This window comes from Leopardus geoffroyi, chromosome C1 (assembly GCF_018350155.1).
Source record: "Leopardus geoffroyi isolate Oge1 chromosome C1, O.geoffroyi_Oge1_pat1.0, whole genome shotgun sequence".
Lineage (NCBI taxonomy): Eukaryota > Metazoa > Chordata > Mammalia > Carnivora > Felidae > Leopardus > Leopardus geoffroyi.
Genome location: NC_059328.1, coordinates 53,567,501 through 53,591,361, shown reverse-complemented (window position 1 = coordinate 53,591,361; position 23,861 = coordinate 53,567,501). Strand labels below are relative to the sequence as shown.

At 40.6% G+C, this 23,861-nt stretch overlaps 1 protein-coding gene across 9 annotated transcripts in view; it reads left to right on the top strand.

Moving 5' to 3' along the window:
- The window catches only part of JAK1 (Janus kinase 1), a 246,903-nt gene that overhangs the window by 152,863 nt on the left and 70,179 nt on the right, over positions 1 to 23,861 (top strand). Inside the window, exon 1 of one of the 9 annotated variants that reach the window (XM_045477689.1) lies at positions 7,665 to 7,784. The exons of the other annotated variants lie outside the window; for them this stretch is intronic. The gene's annotated coding sequence lies outside the window, so the exon portion shown is untranslated. Of the gene's footprint in view, positions 1 to 7,664; positions 7,785 to 23,861 lie in introns of those variants that run through there. 9 annotated transcript variants of the gene reach the window in all.

The window sequence follows — 23,861 nt, the reverse complement described above, 5'->3', positions numbered from 1 at the left end:
GTGAGTGCGGGAGGGGCAGAGAGAGGGGGAGACATAGAATCAGAAGCAGGCTCCAGGCTCTGAGCTGTCAGCACAGACCCCGACTAAGGGGCTCGAACCCACAGACCACGAGATCATGACCTGAGCCAAAGTCGGACGCTTAACCAACTGAGCCACCCAGGCACCCCTAAAAAAATCTTATTTTTTAATGGTGCTGGTATGGCTAGCTCTCCTCCACTAGGGAGTATGTTTAATAGTGGATTTGGTTTTTGTTTTTTTGTTTGTTTTCTGAAAGACAATCTAGTGAGGAACCTAAGGGCACCTTTGGCTGCTGACACTGAACGGACTATTGAAAACTGTGATTTTTGGAAAGGATTGCCACATGTCTTAATGTCTGTGTGGAGAGAGAGGGTTGAAGGCCCAGTGTTGCTCTGTGATTTGAGGCCCGTTACTTAATCCCTTTTTGCCTCCATTGACTCAAGCCATGCTGTAACTAGCAGCTTCTGTTCTGAGGGTAGATCTCAGGAGTTGTCTTCTCAGTTGGGAATGGAAGACGGGGCACATCTCGGGTCCAGCCCAACTAGGTACGCTGCCTCAGTTCCCGTCCTGACTGGCCCCTCTCCTCTGGCCCCTCTGGAATTTCTACCTTGGCCTCCCCGTCCTCTGCCCTCCTCTTCTGAGACTGTTCTGACCCACTTTGTGAGGGACAAGAAACAAAAGTGATGGGGACAAACTGGGGTGCACTTAGCTATGGAACTGTCACTAGGCCTGGTTCTAATTTTGGCCCCGTCACTTCTTTGTTCTTTTTGGAAATAGATGAAATTCACTCACTGGTGATGTTGGGCATTGGCACAAGTGAGCGGTACTAGCTTTTTATGTACTGACTTTTTCTAGCTGGCCCTTTCTCAGTGCAAGGGGACTAAAGAAAGGGAGAAGGAAGGTTAAGAATCTTTTTGTTGTTGTTGTTGTTTACAGTGTTTACAAAATATTGAACTCTCATAAGTAAAGTTTACAAAAGAATGAACTAGTAAGTAAAATCACAAGAGTTTCCAACAGGCTTCAATTCTGTCACTTGTTTTCTTATCCCGGATCACAAAGCACTTTGGTGAGAAGAGGCCAGGTTTTGGTTTTGGATAACCTGGGTACAAGTCCCAGCTCCACCACTTGCTAGCCGGATACCCTTAGGCAAGTCACTTAAATTTTCTGAACCCCTGTTTCTTCACCTGTTAAAATGGGCACAGAAACGTTTGCCATAAGCACTCTACTGGGTCCCTGGAAATCAGCTAAGTTCATAGATGTGGAAGTGCTTTGTAAACTGAAAAGGGCCATATAAGCCTGAAGGACAATTGTTGCTATGGTTTCAGGTATCAAAAGTGGCCGTGCATTGAGAGGTGAGGGAAGTCGTATTGTGGGCGTCTGACTGGAGGTCCTATATTCCAAAGCCCAGAAATCCTCCCTGGAGTTTTGTCCTAATGCAGCAGTCCTGTGGTGGTAGTTTTTGGAGTGTGGCCAGAAGCACATGCTACACTTATTAAAGGGTTTTGGCACTCTGTAATGTGGGATTACTAGCACCGGAAGATGAAATGATAAAGGAACATCACATTATATTCAGATGTGTGAGTCATGCACATTTATGAGTTACTTTAAAAAATGGAATCATAATAGAAATGGGCATGGGTTCAACTTACGTTCCTTGGCTTTAGAAGTTTTCAGGTTAAAAGTCACTGCATTTAACTGTCTTAAAGTATAGCTTTTATAAAAAGCTTTTAGAACTTAAACTCTGTGTAAATGAACCTGAATTCAAAACTGTCTTTTAATTTTCCTGCCCGTAAGATATTAGAGACATTTTGCATTGTGCATGTGTGTGTGTCCTGCTCTCTTACTGAATCAGAAGCAGGAATATATGATTCCTACAACCCTGGTGGCCTTCAGAGAGCTTCATGGTCTTATATTCTGCCCACTCGTTCTGCGGTGAGGAACCCCTGCGGTCCTGAGGGGTTGCTGGATTTGTCAAGGCCCAGAGCTGGATTATGGCAGAGGCAGGATTAGAACTCAGTCCACATGGCACTGCCAACAGGGAGATAGACTCCGGGAAAATTTAGTCACGGTGTTAGGTGAGAAGTCCCCCTCCACTCCCACCCCCCGCCCCCGTTCACTCTATCTAAAGATCATGGTTTGTTTAGTTTAACCTACTTGCCCCTGGTTTAATTCTTTTCAGAATTGGAAATAATTTTCAAGGATTATCCTTTATGTCATACTACCTCTTTATGCTTAAGATTTTTGCTTGATTCATTTAACCAGGAACGATTACAAAGACTTTTCCTTTTCTATAAAGGGCGACTTTTCCTTTTCTATAAAGGGCGACTTTTCCATTAATCAGCTTAGTCATATTTGTCACTCTACTTAGAACTTTTTTCTTCAGATTTCATTTATTATATATCAACAGACATTTGAGTTCTTACTCTGTGCCAGTTCCCTGTGCTAGGTAGATGCTGTGAGTAGGAAGGCATTGAGTAACAGAATGAAGGACCTTATCTAAGATCTTGACTTTCTCCTGAGAGGATCTAGTGTGCCTGTCAGCAACCCCCCCCCCCATCGTTGTGTTTTATGGTAGAGAATGGAAGGCAGAAAGAGAAAATCATTAGCCAAAGTAATGATTTTTCTAAAAATGTCTGTTCTCAACCTAGCTAAGTAGACATACATTACCAGTCAATAATGACATAAACTGGCAATAAAAGTCAAGGGGATTCTTGCATAGCCAGGGTTTCAGAAGATTGCTGCCACTCGAGATAGTCTTTAAAGCAGCTCAGGATTTGGATACCTGCAGGGAATAAGGTAGGTAATTGATAATGAATATCTGATAAAGATCTCTTGCTGTGTTTGGAGCTTTAAATATTTTTTAATGTTTATTTATCTTTGAGAGAGAGATAGTGACAGAGTGTGAGTGGGGGAGAGGCCGAGAGAGACAGAGACAGACAGAATCTGAGGCAGGCTCCAGGCTCTGAGCTGTTAGAACAGAGCCTGACATGGGGCTTGAACTCATGAACCACGAGATCATGACCCGAGCCGAAGTCAGATGCCTAATCAACTGAGCCACCCAGGCACCCCATGAGCTTTAAATATATTAGCTCATCTAACCATTTGGGGAGGGATTTTTTTTTCAATTGAAAAATGTATTAAACAGATGAAAGAGGAGTGCCTAGGTGGCTCCGTTGGTTAAATGTCTGACTCTTGATTTCAGTTCAGGTCATGATCTCAGGGTTGTGGGATTGAGCCCCATATCGGGCTCCCAGCTGAGCATGTTCAAGATTCTCTCTCCCTCTCCTTCTCCCCTGCTCACGTGTGTGCACGTGTGTTCTTTCTCTCTCTCAAATTAAAAAAAAAAACACATTCAGATAGGGATCTGGCATTCTGTCCCTTGATGTGGTCTGAGGATCTTGATGATGACAGCCCTAAGCATATCCATTTCTTGGGTCTCACTGCCCAAGTGTGGACAGGTTGTCCTCAAAGTCTGGCTATAGCTTTCATCCTGAGATCTCTGTTCTGTCCTCCTAGAAATTCCCTTTGCCTCCTCTGTGTTTAATCTTTATTTCTCGTTTTGGAGCTTCTCTTCTAGTCACCCTTTAAGGAAAGGTAGCAGGTAAATTATTTAAGATCTTGAATATCTAAGTATGCCTTTATTACTCCTTCAGACTTTACTGATACTTGGCAGGTTATAGATTTTTAGGTTGCTACTGTTTCCCTTCAGAATTTTGAAGGCATTTGTCAGTTGTCACGTTGCTTCATGCAGCTGTTAAAAAGCTACCCAATTACTTTTTTTTTTTTTTAAGCATTTATTGATTTTTGAGAGACAGAGACAGAGCATGAGTCAGGAAGGAACACAGAGAGAGGGAGAACAGAATCTGAAGCAGGCTCCAGGCTCTGAGCTGTCAGCACAGAGCTGGATGCAGGACTTGAACTCATGAACAGCGAGATGATGACCCGAGCCCAAGTCGGACACTTAACTAAGCCACCCAGGAGCCCCAAAAGCTACCCAATTATGGAAAAAAAAAAAAAAAGCCTGTTTTTTGATCTTTTGGATGTGGTTAGTTATATTCTCTTTTGGGCATGTATGGATTCTTCTGCTGTTGTTTCTAGTGTTCCCAGTAATACTTACAGTGAGTCTTTTCATCCATTGTATTTTTAGGCCTTTTCAATTTGGCAACTGGTGACCTTCACTTCTGCAAAATCTTTCTTCAATGATCTTGCTGATGATGGTTTTCTTCTTCCATTTTTCTCTCTTTCCCTTAGAAATTCCTTTTACTCAGATGTGTGATTTTCTGCATTGGTCCTCTTAATGTTCTCATGTTTTCTCTCTTATTTTCAAACTATTATTTGCTGAGCAATTTCCCCAACTTTATCCTCAAACCTTGCTATTGAGCTTTAAAAAATAAACACATATTGTATGTAAGTTTACATACAGTAAAGCGCACCATTCTAAGTGTTTATTTCACTTAGTTTTGACAGTCGTATCCACATATGCAACCACTACCCAAAACAGAGTATATAGAACATGTCCGTCAACCTAGAAATTTTTGGAGGGCCCTTTTCCAGTCATGTTTTTTTCATTTCTGTGGCCGTCTTTTTAATAATCAAGAGCCCTATTTTTTTTTTTAACATTTATTTATTTTTGAAAGAGACAGAGTATGAGTAGGGGAAGGGCAGAGAGAGAGGGAGACACAGAATCTGAAGCAGGCTCCGGGCTCTGAGCTGTCAGCACAGAGACCGAAGCAGGGCTAGAGCCCACGAACCGCAAGATCATGACCTGAGCCGAAGTCGGACGCTTAACCGACTGAGCCACTCAGGCGCCCCTTTTTTCTTTGAAATGTTACTTAAAAAAAATCTTATTCTTGCTTTGTAGATAAAATATATTTGTTTATCAACCTGAAGACATTATTTACTTTTTAAGGTTTTTTCATCTCTATAAATAATCTTTGTTTATTCTGAGTTGCTTTTTTTCCTGTCTGCATTAAGGGCTTTCCTCAGACATTGGTTTATCTTGGATGTCTGTTCATTATTAAAAATGAGAAGGAGCATGAGCATGGGACTTATGGCCTTTGAACTTCACTAAAGAGTGACTTGAATGGGCCATCAATTAGGGAACCCCCAGTATTAGTATCTTTAGGTGTGTTCTCGTGGGATGGTAACATTCCTCAGAAAAGATTATTTCACTTTCTTGCCGGGAGGGTCAAGGAGTGTCTGCCAGCATTTCTGGAGCCATGTGGGGAAGAGGGTGGAAGTTGCAGCATCCCAGGCCTCAGCATTCAGTGTACGTGCAGACACAGCCCCCCTGTGTGCTGTAAGCACCCTGTGCTTTGCCTGGCATCTCCAGTCCTAGGATCCTCCGGCTTATCCTCTCCAGAAAATAAACCTCTAGACCCATGCTACCCTAAAATGCAATAGCCACTAGCCACGTTGAGCCATTTAAATTTAAATTAATAAACATTAAATAAAAATTCAAACATTAAATAAAAACTTAAAACTTGCCCTAATCACATTTTAAGCTCTCCATAGCCTCATGTGACTAGTGGCTGCCATACTGGTAGAGCAGATAGAGAACATTTCCATTGTTGCAGAGAATTCCGGTGGACAGTGCTAGTCTAGACTTTGGCTAGGTGGAGGAGTGGGCAAGGGAATTCGATTTCTCAGATGTCTCTCCCCAGCCTTCCTTGTTTACCCCAGGTGCTGGTGCTTCCAATTCCTGTGACTTTTTGAGGCTTCTGTGGTATACATTTATTTGGTTCTCACCTTTTGCCACTGTCCATGTGGGATTCAGTTTTCATGGATCATCTGTCATTTTGCTATACATCTGTCTAATTACCAGCTTCCAAAATTATTTGCAGTTTTCTCCTCTCCTATTCCCCTGCCATAGTTGTGATTGTGGTCTTAAAACAAAAAGGCCTTACTGTATCTGTGTTATACACACACACACACATTTTAGTTGGGTTTCAGGAGGGCATGAAGTTGGACAATTGTGTTCACTCAGCCGTTTTGACCAGGAATCCTAATTCATTCTTATTTTACAGTGAAGAGAGGCAGGTAAAATAATTGTTCTGAAGGTCATATAGCCACTTAGTGGGTTTTAAACTTGGGTCAGATTTAGAAATCTGGTATCTTTCTCATTGAACAGTATTATGCCTCATCTTGTTGTGCTCAGGAGGGATTCTCTCCTCACACATACCCCAAGTTTTAATATTTTATAGTTGTGTTTTAAATCTATTATTCCAGATATTTCTCAGTTATCCTTAAACCTATTTAAGAAAAGAGGTCAACTTTGAGTACTTCTGTCTCAGAAATGTTTTCTCCCCCTGCTCTTCTTTTCTACTTTTTTTGAGGACTTCATGACTTCTAAACTTTGTGTTAGCATTCTCTTCAGCAATTCTTGAAGAGTTTAGAAAAAAGTATTTAGAAAAACATTCTGTTGTTTAATTTAAACATTGTATTCAAACTATCTATATATCATTCTCATATAAAATTGTCCCTGTATCTGTCTTCAGTTGGACCCCACTTTCCATAAGACAGTAATTCTATTTGTCTTCGAATCCCTTGTCTGAGGTACAGGATTCATGAATGTTTATCACTCTTTGGCTCGACATTTCTTTTCTTTTCTTTTCTTTTCCTTTTTTTTTAGATTTTATTTATTTATTTTAAGTAACCTCTATACCCGGTGTGGGACTTGAACTTGCAACCCTGAGATCAAGAGTCACATGTTGTTCCAACTGAGCCAGCCAGGTGCTCCTCGACATCATTTCTTATTTGGGCCATTGCATTGCCTCCTAACTGCAGGTGTCTCTGCCTTCTGTCTTCATGGTTGCCCAAAATGACCTATACCGATTGGTCCTTCTCAAATGCAACATGCATTGACCTCCTCTAACCTTCACTATAAATTCCTGGCTCCTCAGCATTGCATTGAGGGTCGACCACGGTCTGCCTTTCCTACCACTTTAGCCCCACTTTTGGGCACCCACTGTAACATGTACTGTCCCCACCCTGCCTTTCAAGGAAAGGTCTCTGTATGGTCTTGAATCTGTGCCCTTTATACGTGCATTTATCTCTGAGATGTGCTCTGTTCCCATCTGTTTCTTCTCCTTTTTAATATCTACTGTTTTTCTGCAAATCTCAGCTCCAGGATACTCTCCCTGTGAAACCATGCCTGAATGAACCACCCTTACATAGACTTAGAGGATTCTGCTTTTTGCTCCCACAGCACCACATTTCAGTATACTTCATCTGTCCATCCATCCAGATGGAATCCTGTCATACACACTATTCTGCAGCTGGCTTTTTCATGTTGTAACTGTCACATGACTAGTGAGTTCTCCCTCTGGTTGCAATTTTATTTTCATATGCCAGTTTCTAGTATGGAGGCTGGCATATAGTAGGCATACAGATTATTTTGTATTGAGCCAAACTGAGACCTAGTGTTCAATGAGTTTATGGCAAGTGATTTCTCCTTTGTTGTCTTTGAATTCTGCCATCAGTGTGATCATAAATTACACTTATATCTATTTTCCCAGGATAATTATGAATAGCACCCCACTTTGACTCTTAAAATCTTCCAGTTTGGACAGTAAACTGTATGTCCACCTGCCAGTCAAACACATCCAGGTTGAAACCCATTTTTTATTTATTTTTCTTTAGTGGAGCAACTAAAGAGAAAGAAATACTTGGGGTATGAGATTGCATTTGGAATATTGAATTCTATATCTCTCCAAGCAGCCAGAAAGGAAAGCCTCAAATTACACAATGGAAGCGTCACCTTTGAGGTACCTTTCAAAGTCTAAACATTTCATTTTCCAGAAGGACTGCTGATTCCTTCCAGAAGTACTTTTATAAAGAGCAGTTTATATTTCAGAAATACACCTTTGTCTCCCTTTCCTGATACTAATATTTAGATTTCAGTTTGTCTACTAGAAAATCCAAGAGCTTTTTGGATTCTTTTTCCATTGAGACCCCGGGGGGTCCTGGGTTGTGATGCACAGCCTGCGTGGAAGCTAGCTGTCCTGAAGGCAAGGGAGACTCAGAATAGCTTTAGGTTAATTGGTGGGTATGTTGAGAAGAGCTTGGGATTTAGGTTTGAGTCCTTGCTCTGCCACTTCCTAGCAGTATCACTTTGGGAAAGCTATTTTAACCTCTTTAGTATTGTGAAGTGGGGATGGGAATAATCCCACTTTGCAGGGTTAATGTGGAGATTAAGATCATGCATGCAGAGCAATTAGCACAGCTAGTGGCATAGCAGGTGCTTAGCAAATATAATTTTTTTTATTGTTACGAGTAGGACAGTTATCTTTTGCATAGGCTAAAACATTTGAAGATGTTCACGATGATGTTGGGAGAAGAATGAATAGGATCTACCCCACAGCTTTATGCCTGCACTGTGCTCGTCCTCTCCGGCTCATCAGTGCTGCATTGCAGAGTGGAAGAAAGAAAATCAATAGAAAGAAATCATGTGGATTGTGGAGAAGAGAGTCGAATGACATATCTGTGGTTGTGGGCAGGTGGAGTATTACTTGTGTCTACCTTCGAAGTCTTGTGTTGGATTGGGATTAGAAGGGCTGGATCTCAGAATCACCTGAACAGTTTAAAATTTTTTCTTCTCTGGATTCCTGATCTAGAGAAGTTCGGGAATATACTATTTCATACTATACCTTGAATAGTATGGTGCAGTATATTTTTAAAAAGCTGTCGGTTGGGGCGCCTGGGTGGCGCAGTCGGTTAAGCGTCCGACTTCAGCCAGGTCACGATCTCGCGGTCCGTGAGTTCGAGCCCCGCATCAGGCTCTGGGCTGATGGCTCAGAGCCTGGAGCCTGTTTCCGATTCTGTGTCTCCCTCTCTCTCTGCCCCTCCCCCGTTCATGCTCTGTCTCTCTCTGTCCCAAAAATAAATAAACGTTGAAAAAAACAAAAACAAAACAAAAGCTGTCGGGTGATTCTGATGTACAGCCGGGTTTGAGAATAACTAGATTAGGTGACTATTTCTTGCCCAATAATACCATAAAACATTTTCTAACCATTTGTTACTTATAATGTAGGTCAGGTGATGGCACAGTAATACTCATTTTTGGGGTCAGAGAACAGAGATTATTGTGGGTTTTTTTTAATGTTTATTTTTGAGACAGAGAGAGACAGAGCATGAATGGGGGAGGGTCAGAGAGAGAAGGAGACACAGAATCTGAAGGAGGCTCCAGGCTCCGAGCTGTCAGCACAGAGCCCAACGTGGGGCTCGAACTCACAGACCGTGAGATCATGACCTGAGCCGAAGTCGGAAGCTCAACCGACTGAGCCACCCAGGCACCCCAGAGATTATTGTTAATGTAGTAAAATGGAGAGCCCGACTTAATTGAGTTCAACTGAATTAAATTTTATAACAGTTTTGAATTTAAGCTTGTCATGCAGCTGTGTTGTATTTATCCAGGATATTTGCCTGTATTTAGATTATTTGAAATGAAGTAACAAGGAAATTGTGATATCAGGAACCATAAAAAAAATTCTATTAGCAATATAAAATACTCAAAATCCAGGTAGGTGTGCATTTCAAGCAAAAAGGAAAATATTTCTCCCTGTATTTGGAAGTGTCTTCAACTTTTATTACTGATACTGGAAAAGAGAACTTGAATGGGTCCACGTCCTTGATATCCAGCTGTTTTGGGTCATTATGTAGTGGAAGGGTATTGGGGTAGGAGTCAGTAGACCTGGTTGAGTCTCTGCTCTGACATTCCTCTCTGTAAACTTGAATTAGTTACTTGTCTAATCTCTTGGGCATGTGCTTTCTTTATCTGTAAAATGAAGGTAATATTATTGGCCTTCTCTGTCCTGTATGATGTCGTTGGGGGTATCATGAGGAAATACATTCAGTAGGAATGTAAGGCTGTGATGAGCTCACAGTGTGACCATATATATGGTCCTGTTTAGCTGGGATGGCCCTGGTTTATGACTATTCTTGGGTGTGATTATTAATAGCACCCTTTTTAACTCTCAAGTGTTCCAGTCTGGATGATAAATTATTTGGTCACCCTGTTCTAACACCCATCCATTGTTGACTCCTACTCTGCACAGTAGGAGGGTTTTCTGACCCTATTCCTATAGCCCTAAAAATCCCTCACCAGATAATCTAGCATTTCTTTGATGCTTACTGGTAATTTTCTTCACTTTTAGGTCAGTCTCATCTCTCTGGCTAGATTGATCAGTGGATAAACATGGTTTGTTTTTCTACTCCTGAATAATTTTCTAGATTTATCATAGATTTAGCATTTTAGACACTCTAATTGCCTACTTTGATTGATGTGTCCTAAGGAAGTAATATCTAAGTGTGAGGAGAAGACAGAGGAATCATACACAGAGCATGAAATGGCTTTGTGGAAAAATAACTGAAAAACAAAGAGAAATACAGTTTTTAGGTTGGTGTCCTGACTTGATTTTTTTGAAATATAGATGCCCTGTGTTGATATTTCCAAGTGCAGCATAAATCTCTAAGTAATTGGAAGAACAACAGAAGCTTCGTTAGATCAAATTTCAAATGCTCCCTACCCCCTCAGGAGAATTTGGTTTTAGAACTAAGACTAGAAAAAAAATTTTTCATTTCTCAAATAACGGGTGCATTTTCTTTGCCCCTTTTGACAATGAATATAAATGTATTTGGTTGTTTCCCTTTTCTTTTTGACCTCTAGGAAACTAGGAGCCAAATCCATGGCTCATCTGTTTGGAAGGCTGTGGCTTACAGATAACTTTCCCTTAATCTTGAATTGTTGGCCCTTTGTTATAATTTCCCTGGATCTGGGTTTTTTATTTTTGATTTATTTCTGTTCTATTAAATATATTCTTATAAACTCCTTTGGAATCTTGTGGGTTAAGTCAGAGGTTAAATAAATAACCAATGTGAAGACAGCATATAGTTTCAACATTCTTTTCATGGAACTCTTTGGAGTTTAGAAGGCCAGAGCTTTTGAGACCTGTATTACCTCAGAATAATAACGAGTATGATTGATGTGCCATCCTGCCGAAGAAGTCACCTCCCTCCCACAAGAATAAGGGCTGAGTAAAGTAAGTCACCTTCCATATGTTAGCTCTTGGACAAAGAATCAGTAAAACTAGTGTAGCACAGCATTAACTGAGGATAAGGACTGAATTTTCAGCAATTCAGTCTGGATTAGAATATGCATTTTCTTTTGTCTCAGTGCTTCTCATGATAGTGTCTCTCCTCATCTCCCCCTCCGTCTCTTTTGGTTTCTCTTTTAGTTTTCTCAGCCTCACTCTTCCCTATCCACTGTTCCTTCCTGGTCTGTCTGCTCCCTGCCTTCCAGTTCTAAAACCTTGAGGTGTTTTGTTTTTGATCATTAGCCAGTTTCTCTTCCACTTCATCTGTTCTGCTCTGTGAAGCACACTGTACCCCCCACCTGCTTTCAACCCTTCTGCCTCCAGGACCCTTTCTTCCTCATGTCACCTCAGACCAAGTGGTATGCATGTGCCAGCTTGCCTGTCAGGCAGCTCCTCTGTGAATCAACCCCCTACTAACCAGCTACCCTCAAACTAGGAAGAGAAATACAGCAAGATGTGATTCAGGAAAAATAAAAGAAAACATTTAATTTGATGGGAATACTTACACTACACTTCAATAGGTTAGTAATAGGAAGGAGAACTAAAAACGTGGCATAATGCTAGACAGCAATGAAGCAGTTCTTGTGTCTTTTGTTCATTTATTCACTGGTACATTCATTCACTGGTTCACTGAGCAGCCACTTGTTCTGTGTCTGTTGCATTGCCGTTATGTTTCAGTGGTCTGAGCTTTTGATGACTGGAGCTTGGTGAAGCCTGTTAACCTCATCAGGGAGTTTAGTACTTGATGGATTTTCGTTCTGGAGAAAGGCCACCTCTACTTACACAACTTCACCTAAACATAGAGGTTTGCTTTAGTCTGTTGGACTGCTGTAACAAAATACCAGAGACTTAAGGGGCTTATAAACAATGGAGATTTATTTCTCATAGTTCTACAGACTGGATGTCCAAGATCAGAGTGCCAGCACGGTCATGTGAGGGCCCTCTTCAGGGCCGCAGATTTCTCATTGTGTCCTCATGTTGCAGAAAGGGCTAGAGAGCTTTGAGGTATCTCTTTTATGAGAGCAGTAATACTGTTCATAAGGGCTCCACCCTCATGGCCTAATCCCCTCCCAGAAGCTCCACCTCCTGACACATCACCTTGGGTGTCAGCATTCCAACATGAGTTTTGGTGGGGGACACAAACATTCAGACCTGACAAAGTTATGTACACTGAATGCTTGCTTTATTTAAACAAGGTGTGTGTGTATGTATGCCATATATTATATTCTGAAGACTGTTGGCATATGCTTCCATTTTAGCAAGCTTGGAATGAAGTGTAGCAATTTGAATGTCTGATGAAGATTGTTTAAATGTGGGGTGCCTGGGTGGCTCCGTTGGTTGGCTGACTCTTCACTTCAGCTCAGGTCATGATCCCAGGGTAGGATTGAGCCCCATATCTGGCTCCACACTGAGCGTGGAGCCAACTTAAGATTCTCTCTCTTCTCTCCCTCTGCCCCTCTTCCCTGCTCACACGCTCTTTCTAAAAAAACAAAAACAAAAAAATCCATGAGTCGTTAAGCGAGTTCAAAAAGCATCATTAAACCCAAAGATTATTTAAATGGGGTTTTGCTACTAAAAATAGTGAAAACATTAATACTGGGAAAGATAGGAGTCTTAACTACCTGCTTTTACGATGAGGTCTTTGGGACCTTCTCCTTAATGCACTAATTTAAGCAAAACATAATTAATATTTTAATTTTTAATCTGCATAGTAAAACTTTTACTAATTGGAACAAGTGGGAAGAATACTTGCTTGAATATGTTGAAAGCTTGAATAGGGGAATATAGAGTACCTGCAAATGGTAGCTGAGGAGAAAGACCCTGATCGTGTTAAAAATTAATAAGGATATGGGGCGCCTGGGTGGCTCAGTTGGTTATGCGGCCGACTTCAGCTCAGGCCATGATCTTGCGGTCTGTGGGTTCGAGCCCCGCGTCGGGCTCTGTGCTGACAGCTCAGAGCCTGGAGCCTGCTTCGGATTCTGTGTCTCCCTCTCTGCCCCTCCCCCACTGGTGCTCGCACTCTCTCTCTGTCTCTCTGTCTCTCAGAAATAAACATTAAAACGTTTTTTGGGGTGCCTGGGTGGCTCAGTCGGTTGAGCGTCCGACTTCAGCTCAGGTCATGATCTCACAGTTTGTGGGTTTGAGCCCCGTGTCTGGCTCTGTGCTGACAGCTCAGAGCCTGGAGCCTGCTTCAGGTTCTGTGTCTTCCTCTCTCTCTGCCCCTCCCCCACTCATGCTCTGTCTCTTCTGTCTCTCAAAAATAAGTAAAAACATTAAAAACAGTTTTTAAAGTTTTTTAAAAATTAATAAGATATAGCTCAATATGCATGTCATTTTGAGAGGATCACCACCATAAGAGTAAGGACCGAAAAACTAGCCTTCTATGTGACTTTATGTTTAAGGATTTGATAAAAACTATTTGTGATCACAGTGTATAATGTTTTAACCTGAGCAGTGCTGACTTGACTTAATTTACATTAGCAATACTTTTTGGAGATGAATGGACCTTTTTAGAGTAGCTGAAATGTTCTGATAAAGAGGTCAGTGGTCTCCTTTATCAGTTTTCTTTTTCTTTAGTTTCATTTTGGACAGCTAGTATGGTGCTAAATGCTTTTATTTTTATTTATTTTTTAAGAGAGAGTGTACACGCATAGGCATGCAGGGGAGGGGCAGAGGGAGCAGGAGAGAAGCTCAGGCAGGCTCCATGTCCAACACGGAGCCCGACGTGGGGGCTTGGTCTCACAACCCTCACAACCATGAGATCATGACCTGAGCCAAAATCTAGAGTCGGACTGAGCCAACCAGGTGCCCCAGTGCTAAATACTTTTGAAAATGTCTCAAGACCCAAACTGGGAAAATCTGATTTAGAACGATGTAGGCTAATGGGAATAGCAGAGTAAGGATCATAATTATATTTCAGTCAGCAGATAGAATTTTGGTGTGAGCTGAGTCTCCCTAACTTTTTTGTAGTCTTTACGGTCTGGTAATAAAGGAGCGTGTGCGTTTCACTAGTATGTTGTATTGCACATGGCGGTAGCTCCTGTGTTTTCTCAGGGGCCCAGTTTCATAAGATTAGGGGAATTCTGCGAGCACATTCCTAACGTATCTTATTTGTATGTCCTTGTACCTGAAGAACCTGAGTCTCCTAGAGGCAAAGAGGTACATTATAGCAGAACCTGTGTGGGTCTGGCGCTCTTTATAAATTCCACTCTGCTGCAGGTCTGACAGTGGCCCAGAGAGGTTTGTTATGCTAGAAAAGTGTTATTTTTCCTTTCAGAGCCCAACCGTTTCGTTTTCTAATAGCTGTTCTTTAAGGGCACCAGTCAGAATATGTAAGTGTATTTAGATAACATGTATGCATTATATCAGTTTACATCATAGAAGTACCCCCACGCCCAACCTATGTCCTGGTATTTTCAGTTCAGAACTGGGGTTAGGCTACAGTGGCACCTGAACTGGTTCCATCCTCCATCGTCATTATTACTCTTTAAAACTGGTTACATTGTTTTACCAAACAGACTTCATTTTATTTTACTAATTTTTTGAGAGAGAAAGGGAGTGAGCGTGCCTCCGGACTCCATTTTAAAGATGTTACTGAAAAGTTTACTGTACTTTGGATCCTCGAACATTTCTCTCCTTTGTGTGCATTTCCTCACTGCTTAGACTAGAGGTTTGTTGGAAAAGAAGTTTTGAGTATGTGCATTTGAGAAAGGAGAGTGAAAGGAAAAAGAAAAACAAGCACAAGGATGAGAGACATCCTGCAGATGTGGAGCCTGGGTTTTGTCGTTACTCTGTGAGTCCTGTCACTTCTCGGAGCCAGTATTCATTTACTCATTAACTATTGAGCATTTTTTGCGTGTTGAAACATTGCAGATACAATGCAGATTGTATAGAGAAAACTAACACAGCCTCTGCCTTCTTGGTTGTTTATGTTAAGAAGAAGGTGCTGACTGAGCAGCAGAGATGGTGAGAAATGGTTGGATGTGTGACATACTTTGAAGCTAAAGCTGATAGAATTGGTGATGGTTCGGATGCGGGGTGTGAGAGATATGTCAAGGCCAACCTCTGGGGTTTCTACTCAGACGACGTGTTGAATAGTGGTGGCATTTACTGAGATGTTGAACACTGGGGAGGAGGGTGATGGTGTGTGGTGTCACAGGAATCAAGTGTTGCTCTTTCTATGAGCTTTAAATGCTTATTAGACTAAACAGAGATGTTGAAGAAGTAATTAAGATGGGAGTCAAAGAGAGAAGTTTGGAAATTGTCAGCATGTAAACCACACAGCTGGTTGTGATTGCTTTGGCTGTGAGTGTGGAAAGAGAAAAGGTCAAGATCTGAGACCTGGGGCCCACCAACAATTTGGAGATAGGGAAATGGAGGCGGCTCCAACGTCTGAAAATGAGGATGCTAGAACCTGACCTCTCTCTCTCTCTGTCTCTCAAAATTGTTACAGAAATTGTGTAAGATAATACGAATGAACACACACTGAAAATTATTTGCTCCTTAACCACATAAATAAGTATAGGAGTTGGGGGAGTTAGGTAGGAAAATCATTTTCCCACTTGACTTTTCTTCTGAAAATCTGTTTTTATGGGATTGGGTGAGGTGTGTGTGAATCTGTATACAGCAGAGGATTGCAGTGTGTAGGTTATGTAACTGAGGGAATGGGGATGGGGGTGTGGAGGCTGTTTGGGAAAGTTTACAAGAGGCTTACCACAAGATGCATACTTGGAATATAGTTATTTCTGTTTTTTGTCAGTTCAAAAAAAAAAAATACACAGCCAAAGGATCATGAACTATTTACTGTTAACGGGGTTCTAATAGTAAAAAAATTAATGCTGATATTGACATATGTAGAGATACATGCATACAAACAATGCATGTGCGCTCAATATGAATTGGATACAGTTGGAGTTGTCTATTTTGTGAACCGATTCTGCTTGAGTTCCGGTCTTAGTAGGCTGTTTGAACTTGGCATCATCTCACTCTCTGCCCCTCCCGTCTCTTCATCTTCCCTTCAGTGGGAATGAGGCAGAGTTTCCTGAAAAGTGGGCTCTCTTCTGGGAAGGCTCTGTGGCCATTTGCCAGTGTGTCATAGAACTTATCCAGTCACATGGTGAAAGAGAAGACTTGCAAAAAGATGGGGGATAAAAACAGGAAAAACCAAGTGGGTCAGAGGAGAAAGAAGCAAGACCGAAGCAAATACAGGCAGAGGTTCATTTGGAATGGAGTTGGGGATAGGCACCTTCACTGTTCACTCAGTGACCGTTTTTCTCCTCTCTCCTTGGGTTATTTTCTTTGTGCCCACCTGCTGTTATCAGAATTGCAAGGGCTTTCCCCAGGTGTTTGGGTTATTGAGTAATAGAGAAGTGTAATTTTTCCCAGGCGTTACCTTCCAGAATGCCTGCTTGAGATGACATTGCAAAAATGCCCCTGGCTCAGTATCCAGCTTTGGCTCAGGTCATGATCTTGCAGTTCATGAGTTCAAGCCCCGCATCAGGCTCTGTGCTGGTGGTGGGGAGTCTACTTGGGATTCTCTCTCCCTCTCTGTCTCTCTGCCCTTTCCCCATTTGTGCTCTCTGTCTTTCTAAATAAATAAATAAACTTAAAATAATTTTTAAAAATGCCACATTCTTCCCCATTTTTATGAGTACCTCTTTCATCTGATGTGATTAAACTGTAATCTTGGATTTTATTCCTATACTTGTGTCTATCTGATTTTAGGATGTGAGAGAGGACATATGTGAGAGACAGGGGTAGAGAATGTAAGTGATTGAATGATGGATGGGTGGATGGATGGATGGATGAATGAATGCCTTTCTGAAGAATTTGGTGTATTAAATTATTTGCCCAGGAAAGAAGGCTTTCTGAGATGGATACTCTTAGATATATTTATAGAATTTGATAAGTGAAAGAACATGGAGATCATCTGATTTAGACTTTTCCATATATATATAAAAGCCCCTAGATGGAATAATTTTGCAGAAGTTGGAGACTTATTAACACATTGAAGGCCAAGTATTCTTATTATTAAAGATCCTGTTTAACTTTGCTTAAGTAGTATTTCCCCAATTTATTTCACTATGGGCCTCCACTTTTCTTCTTCCCACTTTATGAGCAATATGTATATAGAACAGTTATTATCATTGACAGAAATACAAGGTTTCAGAAAACAGTTTGGGAATGCTGATTTAGTCTAATCCTTACATTTATTTTGAGCTTGCCACTTCTCTGGTCTTTGCCCACGTGTATAATACAAGTAAGAGTAGGTTGAATGAATTAGTCAGTGATGTGATGCTATTCCTGGCTGTGACACTTCCTGGTTCAGGTAGATTCATTAACAAAATCAACATTTAAAAAATTATATCTGCTTCTGTATTAAGAAGGTTGTCGGGGCACCTGAGTTGAGTGGCTCAGTTGGTTAAGCGTCCAGCTCTTGATTTCCGCTTAGGTTATGATCTCACGGTTTGTGAGATTGAGCCCTGAGTCACGCTCTGTGCTGACAGTGGAGACTGCTTGAGATTCTCTCTCTCCCTCTCCCTCTGCCCCTCTCCACTTTCTCTCTTTCTTAAAATAAATAAACAGTTTAAAAAAAGGTGTCTTCCTTGTTCTTCACTATAGCGTTGGTATCTACTACAGTGCCTGATACATAGCATCTCAGTAAGTATTATTGAACAGACATATATCTTTCAGTTTCAGAGCACTGTGTCAGCTATGCCTTGAGGCTTAGAGAAGAGAAGATCTTGTTTTTGCCCTCAAGGAACTTGTAGTCAAGTTGATGACTTTTCTAAGAGTGTGGGATCTGCCAAAGAGAGAACCCAAGTTAGATTTTGATTGTGATCATCTGTAGGTTGTGGATATATTGGACACGATTTCTGAACCTGAGTCAGATGTGTGGACTAGAACATAAGTGGGTGTGTTATCATAACTTTCATGAGAAAAAGTGTCATTTAGAGTTGTGGTCATGGTAGCAACCACAGAGTTCTTTTACCCCTGACAGGGATTTCATGATACTACCAGCACTAGGAGATAAGAGCTAGTATTATTCCCATTTTATTTTTGAATTCTTGCAAATTTGTATTCTCTTTTTCACATTTTTTTTCTTTTAATGTATTTCTAATATCGTGCTTATACTTCTAGTCTCAATCAGGTCAACAGACATTATTCATTCATCTATTTATTTCTTTATCTGTTCCTTTATTTAGGTATAATTGGCAAATAACATTGCATTCATTTTAGGTGTACAGCATAATGATTTGAGATAGATAGGTAGATAGTGAAGTGATCACCCACACTAAGTTTAGTTTTAATATCCATCACCACACATAGTTATAAACTTTTTTCTTAAAATGAGAACTTTTAAGATTTATTTTCTTAACTTTTAAATATATTATACAGTATTGTTAACTATAGTCACAACACTGTATATTACATCCCCAGGAGTTACTTACCTTATACCTGGAAGTTTGTACCTTTTGGCCACCTTCAGTCCTTTTGCCTACCCCTCCTGCTTCTGACAGCCACCAAAAGCATCAATCTGTTGTTCTCTGAGTCTATGAGTTCAGTTTTTGTTTTCGTTATTGTTTTTAGATTCCACATACATGTGAGATCACATAGTATTTGTCTTTCTCTGACATATTTCACTTAACATGATTTGCTCAGGGAACATTCACGTTGTCACAAGTGACAGAATTTCCTTCTTTCGTATGACTGAATAATGTCTTACTGTATGTATGTGTATAAATATGTATATATCACATTTTTTTATCCATTAATTGATGGACACTTAGGTGGTTTCCATATCTTGGCTGTGGTAAATAATGCTGCAGTGAACATGTGGGGTTCATGTATCTTTTTGACTTAGTGTTTTTGTTTCTGTCTGATAAGAATCCAGGAGTGGACAGGGCACCTGGGTGGCTCAGCTGGTTAAGTGGCTGACTCTTGATTTAGGCTCAGGTCATGATCTCACAGTCTGTGAGATTGAGCCCTGTGTTGGGCTCTGTGCTGACGATGTGGAGTCTGCTTGGGATTCTCTCTCTCCCCGCCTTTGTCTCTATGCCTCTCCCACTTGCTCTCTCTGTCTCAAAATAAATAAATAAACATTTAAAAATTTTTAATGAAAGAACCCAGAAGCAGAATTGCTGGATTGTATGGTAGTTTTATTTTTAATTTTTCAAGGAACCTTCATACTGTCTTCCATAGTGGCTGCACCACTTTACATTCCCATCAACAGTGTACAAGGATTCCTTTTTCTCCACATCCTCATCAACACAGATTTCTCATCTCTTTGATAATTGCCATCCTAACAGGTGTGAAGTGATATCCCATTGTGGTTTTGATTTGCATTTCTCTGATTAGTGATATTTAGTACCTTTTCATACCATTTGACCATCTGTATGTCTTGTTTGGGAAAATGTCTATTCAGATCCTCCGCCCACTTTGTAATTGGATTGTTTGGGTTTTGGGTTTTTTGTTGTTTTGTTTTGTTTTGTTTTGTTTTGTTTTGTTTTGCTTTTCGCTATTGAGTTGTATGAGTTCTTTGTATATTTTGGATATTAATCTCTTATTAGATACACAATTTGCAAATATTTTCTTCTATTCAGTAAATTGCCTTTTCATTTTGTTGGTTTCCATTGCTGTCCAAGCCATTTAGTTTGATGTAGTCCCACTTGTTTATTTTTGCTTTTGTTGCCTTTGCTTTTGGTGTCAGATTTAAAAAAATCATCTCCAAGACTGATGTCACAGAGCTTACTGCCTTTGTTTCTTTCTAGGAGTTTTATGGTTTCAGGTCTTCTGTTCAAGTCTTTAATCCACTTTGAGTTGTTTTTTGTGTGTGGTGTAAGTGTGGTCCAGTTTCATTCTTTTTACATGTGGCTGTCTGGTTTTCCCAGCACCATTTATTGGGTCTATTTTATAAATAAAGGAATTGGGGCTCAGAGATTTAGGAACATGTCTAAATTGACATATATCCTGAGTGAAGAGCCAGAATTAGGACCAGGTGTGTGATTTTAAATTTTGTATACTTAACCACTTCCTATCTTCCCATTCAGTCTTGGTCTCTTTCATTATCCCATTCATATTAGAAGCTCTGAACCTTATTTAGGTTCAGAAGATGTGCACGTTTCCAGAAAGGGTTAAGAAACAGGTGCAAAATTCATATGCTCACCTTTTGGGAAGAAGCTTCTACACAGCACTTTGTTCATACCCCGTTGGCCAGAACTTACACGGTTTCATCCTGCGGTAAAGAGAGGTCATCAGGTTTAGTCTTCGTTGTGAGTACCCATGTGCACAGCTGAGAATTATTGAAGAAAAGGAGAAAGGATAGGGGCATACAAGTAGCTGTTTCTGCCACCCCCTCTTCACTGGGGGATCTGTTGCCCATCTCCTCCTATCTTTGACCGTTGGTCAGTAGATCATCCTTTTCCCCTCTCACACCTTAACCTTCATCCTTTTAATCCTTTTCTCCTCATTACCATTTCAATGTTCTGAAGTCTCTCAACACGATATGACACAAAACAGCAACCAGTCTGTGAATAAAGGCACTTTGTCCCCCACCCCCAGTGTTGATGTTTTATCTCTAGATCCTCGTACAGGGCATAGTGCATAGGAGTTTTTCCAATAGTTGAGAAACTAAATGAATGAGTGAGGAGCTGAAACTTTGTTCTTAGCTTTTATCAGCCAGTGAACAGGGAAATGCTGGTCAGTTTTTCTGTGGCAAAAATAGTAGGACTGATTTTACCGATGAAAGTGCTAAGACGGTAAAACATATTGGCTATTCTAATTTTGCCATTTACTGGCTACACTGACATTTGGCAAATCATGTAGTCTCTATGAGCCTCAGTTTCCTCACTCACCTGAAGAAATGAAGGCTCCCTGACCTCCCTCACAAGGTTGTTGCTATGATTAAATGAGAAAACTGCGGTAGAGAATGTATCTTAATACTATTTTCACTTTCTGTGTTGATTTTTAAGATCAAGGAACATCTTTACTTCTTTTTTTTTTTTTATTTCTCTAGAGTGATTTGTAATTTTTAAATGCCTTCACATAGTGGAATATTATTCAGCCATAAAAACGAGTGAAGTATTAGTACATGATACAACATGGATGAACCTTGAAAACATGTTAGGTGTGGGGCACCTGGGTGGCTCAGTCGGTTAAGCGCCCGACTTCGGCTCAGGTCATGATCTCGCAGCTCGTGGGTTTGAGCCCTGTGTTGGGCTCTGTGCTGACAGCTCGGAGCCTGGAGCCTACTTCTGATTCTGTCTCCTTTTCTCTCTGCTCCTCCCTCTCCCCTACTTGTGCGCGCGCGCTCTCTCTCTCTCTCTCTCTCTCTCTCTCTCAAATAAATATTAAAAATTAAAAAAAGAAAAGAAAATATGTTAGGTGAAGTAAGACAGTATTGAATCACGTATTGTGTGATTTCATTTATATGAAATGTTCAGAATAGACAGATTAATGATCGCCAGAGGATGTGATAGGGAGAGTGGAGAGTAGCCACTGATGGGAATGGGGTTGTTTTTGGGGGTGATGAAAATGTTCTAGAATTAGGTATTAGGGATGGTTGTAAAACTTCATGAATATACTAAAACCTTTGAATTGTACACTCTAAAACAATAAATAAAAATATTTAAATGCTTTCACAGGGCAATATAAGAGAATATTTTAAAACTTTGTAGTTTTGTTTCACAGTTTATCACTAATTCTTCTATAACAAATCAACATTTGGTTCATACCTACTATGAACTTGTGTTTTTTCACTTGCTGGCCTAATTGAATTGATTTGATATACTACATTTGATTATATTATTTCCATCTTAAGCAACTTCCAGCACACTGAGAAATCTCAGAGTATGTTTTTCCTTATGAGAAAGAAGAATTAGCTGTGGGCTCCTTCATGGGTACCGTGGTGGGGGGAAGATATAAGAATACAAAGCGTAATTGTCTTTCACAATTCAGTTAGGCATATAACTGCACATTTAATATTATAAACATTTTTTACTTTATTTTATTTTATTTTGTTTTGTTTTATTTTATTTTATTTTATTTATTTTATAAAAATTTTTTAAATGCAAAGTGGTAGGGATGGCTAGCTGGCTTAGTTGGAATAGCCTGTGACTCTTGATCTTGGGGTCATGGGTTTCGAGCATCATGTTGGGTGTAAAGGTTACTTAAATAAATAAAACAAAGTTTAAATGCAAACTGGTATACTGTGTTCACATAGACTGGGTGAGTACTTCTGGAGGGAAGTGGGGATGGTCAGGGAAGGCATCCTGAAAAAGGAAGTGTTTAAGCATTCCTTCCACAAGCAATTATTGACTGCTGTACCCTAAGCATTGTTGTTTGGTGCTACATATAGCTTGATAGCAGCTACAGTCCTTGCTCTCAGGGAGCTCAAGGACAGTGGAGAAGACACAGTTCTGTAGATAATTTCAAAGCAGGATCATAAAGCCTGCTGTAAAAGTAAGCACAGGATGCTGTGATGCCCAAACTTGGCAGATGGGTCATGTCAGGGAAGCTGCCTGCATAACTCAGCACATTTGGAGTCCAGGTACAAATGGTGTTAAGCCACGAAAGGTTAGATCACAAGTAGCCTTGAAGTCCATCTTTCCTAAGAGAGTAGAAAGAAGAAAGCATAAGATTTTTAGATTTGTAGTTTAGAAATCTGACTGGCTGCATTGTGGAGACAGGAATAGAGGAAATGAGAAGGAAGATGAGAACTTTTCAGGAGACTGTTGCCCTAATTTGAGAAAGAAATCAGAATGATGGGGAGAAGTGGAGGAAGGCAAAGCAGTTACAGTGATTGGGGCTTACCAGTTGGACATGTGAGCCGTCTGTGACTCCCAGTGTCCTCTGTACACCACACTGTTGTCCCATCCATCTCGGTCTAAACCCCGCCTACCTCCACCGTCTTGTCTCCTGCCTCTCTGCATGAATATGTGCAAGTCTCCTGCTGCCTGTCCCCAAAGCAGGCCTGCTGATATTCTGCCTGCTGCCTGTGATCACACTTTTATCTTCACCTTGAATGGAGCTCCCTTCTCTTTACCTGTCCAGATCTCTGGCTTAGAAAGCCTGTGAAATCATTCTGTGTTAGGATGGTCTCTTCCTCCTCTGAAGTCATAATACTTAGTATCTCTATCACTCATAGCAAATAATTGCATTTTGCCTTGTCACATCTCTTAATTGCTTTTAGTCATTAGTAACTCCTGAAGTGTTTTAAAATTACAGCAGGCAAAAAGAAACAAATAAACAAGATTACAGCAGGCAGAATGACATATTGACATGAAGACTTAAATAGTGGAATAGGAATCAGCTCTCCTGAATCCCAGTCTGAACCTCAACTCCCTGTGTAACCTGGGGGAATTACTCTCCCCCCCCCCCCATTAGAGTAGTAACACATAGTTATCAGAGAACACTTGGAAAATCTGAAAAGGCTTGCAGGACGAACTAATCCCTAATCCGCAAGCACCTAAAATAATCACTGTTAACACAGGTAATTTTTCTTACTGTGTCCTTCCCATTCTGCATTTTTTTTTCTTTTTCTAGGATTATATGCATGTGTCTGTGCAACATAGCTAGGGCATCCTCTATGTGCTACTTTGTAACCTGCTTTTTTTTATTACTGTATTGCAGGGTTGCTGAATCCAAACACAAGGATTTTTAAATACAAGTTGACATGTGGGGCCAAATTGTCCTCAAGGAAGGTTGCACCAAAAGCAGAATAGTGGTTATCTCTGAGGAGTAGGGAGAAGA